The sequence below is a fragment of the Micropterus dolomieu genome, linkage group LG16 (genome assembly GCF_021292245.1).
Source record: "Micropterus dolomieu isolate WLL.071019.BEF.003 ecotype Adirondacks linkage group LG16, ASM2129224v1, whole genome shotgun sequence".
NCBI lineage: Eukaryota > Metazoa > Chordata > Actinopteri > Centrarchiformes > Centrarchidae > Micropterus > Micropterus dolomieu.
The window spans coordinates 2,245,132-2,251,932 of record NC_060165.1 but is presented as its reverse complement, the minus strand read 5'-3'; the positions used below and the strand labels follow the sequence as shown (position 1 = coordinate 2,251,932).

At 38.8% G+C, this 6,801-nt stretch overlaps 1 long non-coding RNA gene across 2 annotated transcripts; it reads left to right on the top strand.

The window, feature by feature from the left end:
- The first annotated feature begins 250 nt into the window (after positions 1–250).
- Positions 251–2,311, top strand: LOC123985132. 2 transcript variants are annotated; one of them, XR_006828611.1, is made up of 3 exons: positions 251–691; positions 1,101–1,193; positions 1,812–2,311. It is a non-coding gene; the product is annotated as an uncharacterized LOC123985132 (long non-coding RNA). The 2 variants fall into 2 exon arrangements; XR_006828612.1 differs by lacking the exon at positions 251–691 and adding an exon at positions 914–1,008.
- The last annotated feature ends 4,490 nt before the right edge of the window (positions 2,312–6,801 follow it).

Below are 6,801 nucleotides of genomic sequence, written 5' to 3'. Positions count from 1 at the left end.
TTTGAGCGCGTTTTTACAAGCTGGCAAATATGCCAGCAGTGTGACGAGGCGCTGTGCGTTTTTTTTCAATCACCTACAGTTGAAAAATGTTCAACTTTGGAAAAAACACTGCGCTCGTCATTCTCACTTTTTACCCAGCTGTCCAATCACAGTAGAGAAGGGGCGGGACAAACACCACACCGTAGCAATGGTTACTATCCTGTGCTTCGTCCAACCTCAGCTCTTGGACCAAACGGTGGTACTCGCCGAACCCACATACGGCAAGTCCGTCCTTTGTCTCTACCTGCTTCAGCCTTCTCTTCATACAGAGCAAGGGCCAGAGCAAGTTCTCTACTCCGTGTTGACATTTTTACATCCAGTAAAGTTAGGTAGAATTACTTGCAACAAATGTATCGTAGCAACCAAAGCAGTCGGAAAAAATGCCGCGCCTCAAAAACGCCCGCTAGTGCTCCCTGCTGGCCGTTTTCAGAACAGCAGCAGGCGTTTTCAGCTGGCAAAAAACGCTTTGGTGGACACGGGCCCTTAAGAGTGTAGCAGGAAAAGAAGTTGCAACAACTTGAAATACTCTGAAATATAATGTACAAATCCAGAAAAGAAACTACATAATCAAAGTAACAAAGTATTTGTACATAGTTACTTTATACCTCTCGTTTTATTCCATGGGTAATGGACATATTGTAACCAGTAGAAGGTAAATACCTCTGTGTGTATATCTTTGTACTGCTTTATCAAGATGTAGTGTGTTGCTAATTGAGCATATTAGTTGTAGCGGCTAATGTTACTGTATGGTGCTAGTTTGTGTTAATGTTTTGAGCTAGTTTAAAGCTCAAACAAACTTGGCATGAGAAGTATAGGAGCGTTGGAATGAGTAAAGTGTCAGAGAAAACGTAAATGTAACATTACACTCATTAGTCAGAGAGGACCGGGAATCATTCCATGGACCCCAGATAGAGAAGACGTCTCCCAGTCTGCTCTCACTTCATCTGGACTGTTGCCGTCAGCTTACCTGTAATTCAGACTGTGTGTTCACGTCGGTACAGACATACCTTTTAAGGTATTTTCAGTGAATCTTAGTGCATCCTTTTATTATTTTTTCCCAGATGCACCAAGGATCAAGGCAATTTGGAGGAGGATTGTTCTTTATCTGCTATGTTGCACTGTCACTTCCGGTACAGATTCATTATGGTGGTATGGTATGTTTTACTTATTAATGTCCTGTATAGTTAGGACTCTGAATTAAAAGACAGTGTAATGTTTGTCCACATATCTTATCAGAATTATACAGAGCCCCCAGGGTTCAGGAGAATATTGTAGAAAACTAAAAGTAAATTGGACAAAACAAAGAGCACGATCTCCTCAGCTCAACAGCACAATGTGTTGCTTTCTCCACCTGTTTCAAATCATGACCTCATTAAAATGGCCCTAACACACAAGGTCGATACATGGATCACAGCAATGTTAAAGTTAATTTTTTATGAGAATTGAAAGAAACATTTCAACTGTTAGTCAGTATGGTAGATTAAATATTAAATGTTGTACTTCATTTAAGGTGCAATGTAATTCTCCAAAGACTGAATCTAAACACTGCAAGTAAAAGTTGAATAGTTTTATAAATTATAGTGTGTACATATATATATATATATATATATATATAAAATGTAGACTTTCTATTTTGTCTTCCAAAATAAAATTGATGTTTCATTTTAATAATTCAGGACAAATCTGTAAATAAAACCTTCATTGTCATCACTTTATTTGAATTATAAGGATATTTTACTTTGTGTTGTGATCTGTCTGTCCATCCTCCCCAGCTCCTAGTGTTTTCCTGTTTTCTCCCTTCCCCGTGCGTCTGTTTGTCAGCTATCTATCTCCTGTTCGCGTTTGTGAGCGGTGCACTACCTAGCAGGCACCTATCAGCAGAAAGAAGAACCTCCAGAAGAACAGCCATCTCTGCAGCATTCCACCAATCACGCCTGTAAGGTAAAGTGGCCAGATGGAAGCCACTCCTCAGTAGAAGGTACATGACAGCCGGCCTGGAGTTTGCCAAAAAGTACCTGAAGGACTCTCAGATCATGAGAAAAAAAAACTCTCTGGTCTGATGAAACAAAGCGAGCGTCATGTCTGGAGGAAACCAGGAACCGCTCATGGAAGGGCCAATACCATCCCTATAGTGAAACATGGTGGTGGCAGAATCATGCTGTGGGGATGTTTTTTAGTGGCAGGAACTGGGACATCCTTGATGAAAATCTGCTCCAGAGCGCTCTGGACCTCAGACTGGGGCGAAGTTTCAACTTCCAAAAGGACAATGACCCTAAGCACTCAGCCAAGATGACAATACTTATGTGCATGTGCTTTTTTCATTTTTAATAAATTTGTTTGTAGAATTTTTAGAAAGAACAATGAATTGCATCTATTTTGGAATAAAGCTGTAACATAACAAAGTGAGGAAAAAGTGAAGTGCTGTGAGTACTTTCCGGATGCACTGTAATTATAATGCCAAGTCAGCGAAGTGTTTAAATACTTTTATTAAATGTGGATTCTCCTTAACCTACTCTATATCGCACATTTTGGAGTGGCCTTTTATTATGGCCAGCCTAAGGCACACCTGTGCAATCCCCCTGTCTGATCAGCATCTTGATATGCCACATCTGTGGGGTGGATGGATTATCTCGGCAAAGGAGAAGTGCTCACTAACACAGATTTTGACAGATTTGTGAACAATATTTGAGAGAAACAGGCCTTTTGTGTAAATAGAGAAAGTCTTAGATCTTTGAGTTCAGCTCATGATGAATGGGGGCAAAACCAAAAGTGTGTAAGTGTATAATTTTGTTCAGTGTATGTCACATTCTCATTAGAGGGCTAAGCACCCATGAAGGTCTGATCCTAGAATCACCCCTGCAGTGACCTCACTTTCACTCTCAAACAAGTTGAGCAGAGGAGCACAGCTGCAATATCTTTCAAGTTTTGCCCTAAATTACCTGACAAGTAACACTCATTCCTCTAGTTCATCTAAACACTAAGTTCCATAATCTAAAAGTTATACATGGCATGACAGGGAAACATTACTGTATGATATACAGTAGAACAAAGGGAGAAGCTTTAGCTTAATAAAGATATGACTGTTACTGCCAGGATCCCTGAACTCAACCACAACAAAAAAATGCGAGATAAAAAATGTTTTAATCAGGTAGCTTTGCATTTTGGAGCCAGGAACACCAGGTTGCTAAAGTCCTGTGTCCTACTACCCAGTTAGTAATATTTTATTTTTTTATTGACTCTTGGGTTAGGGTTAGGGTTAGGGTTAGCCAATCAGGGATGGAAATAATGAATTTTAAAGTTGGTGGTTGCTACACCCACCAAAAATGGTGTGTTCAAAACAAGGGAAGAGATGCAGAGAAATGTTTGACTAGGAAAATTTAGAATTTGATTCAAATTTATTTATTTGCAAAAAGAAAAACTAAAAGTTGTATAAAACTGTTAAAATTATACATCGACCGAACGTGTTTAAATTAAAGATAATAAGGCACAGGTGTGTGCATTTAACGAGTTACACCATCTCATGGCATTATAAAGTAATGTTGTACAACAACTCTGAAATGCTTTGTTTTTTCAACCCACAAACCTAACATAGGGTGACAGTAGCAAGCTAACATTAACTTTGAGGGCTGCTACTCAGGTCAATCAGTTAGCTAGAACATGACGTAAATAGCTCTGGATCAATTTTCTGTTTGTCTGGGCGAATTACTGAGAAGGCACCAATCAGAAGCAGCATTTTTATGATGTCATCACATAGAAGTGTTTTACAGTATTTTTAAACTATAAAATACAAAACAATAAAGTATTTTGATACAAAATATGAAGCTTTCATCTACCCTAGTATCATAAATACTGTCCATCCCTTTAGTCCCTTTAGCATTTAGTGGGTGTGTAAACTTTGATAGATGTTTACAGTAATGACAGTGATGATTTTACTGTTTGCCGTTTTATCTTCCAGTTTAACTAAGCATTTTGTTTCAGCCTTTTTTGATTGCCTGACGGTGTTTCTTGACCCAACAGACATTAGCCCTAAAAAGAAACCTGGCTTCCATATGATGACACTGTACCAACTGTGCTGCTGTGGAGCTGCACCTCCAAACACTGTGCCAAAAATTCAAACCTGCCTGTGAAAAAATATTCCAACAATTCACAAACATCCAGTAAAGACAATGAGAAAGTGCAGATTGTACTGATGAAATCAAAGGAAGTTGTAGCAGGACAGTTAATCTGTTATGAGTTAAGGATTCTGGTCTACTGTTTTGCCCATGTTTGCTCTTTGTTTTGTTGATCCTGTTTAAGTCTGTTTTTGGTTCTGTGTTTCTCTGTGTAGCCCTGTTTTATTATTTTACTCATTCACATAATAAAGTTTACTTAGTATCTGTCTTGTCTCTTATCTTAGATCTTAGTCCTGCATTTTAGTTACTTTGCCTCAGTTCTTAGTCCACTGCCTTTAGTTCTTAGTTCTGTGCTCTAGTTCATGTTAGTGTTATTCCTGGTCTGTGTATTTCTGTGTTTCATTATTTGATCTTGTTTTGTTTAGGGTGTTGTAGCTTAGTTTATTCTTATGTTTTTTACCTGCTCGAGTCCCTAGTCCTGTGTCTTCATGTTTTCCTTTCCTTTGTAGTCCATTCTCCTGTTTGGTCTGATCTCAGTCCATGCCCTGATTTTGCAGTCTTTCCCAGTTTTGTGTTTTACTTTGGTAGATCTGTTCTAATGTTTTCCTGTGTGCTTTACTTCCTGTTTTACTTTGTAGTATTCAGTACTCATGTGTCCTTGTCTAGCTTTGCTTCCTGTTGTTTGATTACCTGATGTTTTTCAGTTGTGCTTCCCTCCCTGCTCGTTTGCCTGTGTATTTAAGCCCTCGGTTTTGTTCAGTTTCTGTCACGTCCTTGTTTTCAGTGCTGAATGTTCTGCCTCGAGTGCTGTATTTCACTGGATCTTTGGATTACCTTGTGTTTGTTGGCTTTACCTCAGTTTAGACTTTACCTTGTGCTTCCACATACACTTGTTTCAGTTTGTTTTTTTGAGTTAATACATTTTTTTGAACTGCATCCTCACCTTTTGGTCTGTATTTGGGTCCACACCTCAGTATTCACTCAGCCAACCCATGACATAATCTTCTTTTCTGCCCACCCATGAGAGACCCTAACTAACTAGCTAGACCTACACCAGATGTTTTAATTCTTTTTTTCCATCAATTAACAATTTGTAAAACATGCAATTATCTGAATATAGCAAGTTTCCAGTATTCATTCAGGGCAAGTCTCTATCTGTGTTTCTGTTTTCGGGAGACTCCTGGTGTCAGACTGAAATTCTTGCAGGAGAGAGCAGAGGCCTGAGAACATAAAGACACGGAACAGCTGGAGGAGTTTAGTGTGTGTGTGTGTGTGGGGGGGTGGTATACTGATGGGAGGGAATGATTGCAAGTAAAGTGAGTGAATTGTTATGGCCGTCCTAATCGCTGGAGTGATCTGAGAGATGTGTAATTTATTTCAATTGCTTTTTGACATTTGGGGAATGGCTTCTGCGTTGACTGTGCCTGAGCTCTCTGGTCAGTAATTATTCAATTACAAAAGCTAATTGACACCCTGTGTTGTCTTTTATAGGTTGATTTATGGGGTAATTGTGCTGCCTCTAAAAAAGCCACTTCACCCTTGCTATTGAAAGTCTGTGCTCGTTGTGTTCACAGGGCACTTGTCAGGCCCATGACAACCGAGAGAACAAAGATTTACTCATGTTTTTGATTGCAGCTGTTGATTGTTATTTTTTTACATGAACAATAAATGCTTTGGTATGGGCCCCCACTCTGACAGCTGTTTGATAATTCTTGAATTCATGAAGCACCATTGAAAATAATGTCACTAGGAGACTACAACACATGGGTGTCTAATAAAACTTTACAAAATCGGCTCGAACTTGGAATTGCTTAAAGTGAGAGCCTTCTGGTTTATATAGCATTGACACATTTGAACTTTAGAGAGTTAGCAATGAAGACAGGCTAATGCCAAAGCAGATAAACAGTTTGGTTAAGGTTATTTTGGTTTGCCCAATGACACAGTGTGTGAGAAAACAATCTTACTAACTAAAATGCAACCTTTCCTGCCAGTTGAAAGCATGAGCATGAATTGGAAACTGAACACAGATCATCACAGTTGTAGCTAAATGTAGTTCAGTCAGGAGAGATGTCATCTGAGTGAACAAACAATTTATTGAAAAAATGAATATGTGAAATGTGATTAGCCTATGGCGATTAAACCCTATTGTGACATCATGGTATTTAAAGGGGGTGGTGTAGCCGTTAAGTGGTATAGAAAACGCCCCTCTATGGAGTCTAGACACTGGTGGTGGTGGTGATGGGATGAAGAGAATACTGACGATATGAATGTGATGAGCTCTACCTGGTCCTGGGTTTGATGTAAATTTAAATAGTAGTTCGGCTTTTGAATTCAAGCTAATATCTACTATCACAAAGTCCTGTTATTGGTCTAGTTTACATTCGCACCACCAATGAAGTGTTTGGTTGGAAGTGATTTGAGACCTGGCTTTTCATGTGATCTCAGTGTGGTTGTTTGGTCTGCACCATAGTCCAAAGGACAGCTTTCACACCAGCCTAACACTTATCAGTCACTTTTATTTTATTCTTGTACTGTGCAATTACACAAATACAAGTATTATTTCTTATACACACTGTATTATTAGCTGTACTGTATATCCATATTATAACCTATTAATGCTAAACTATACTTACTTTACTATACTTGTTTA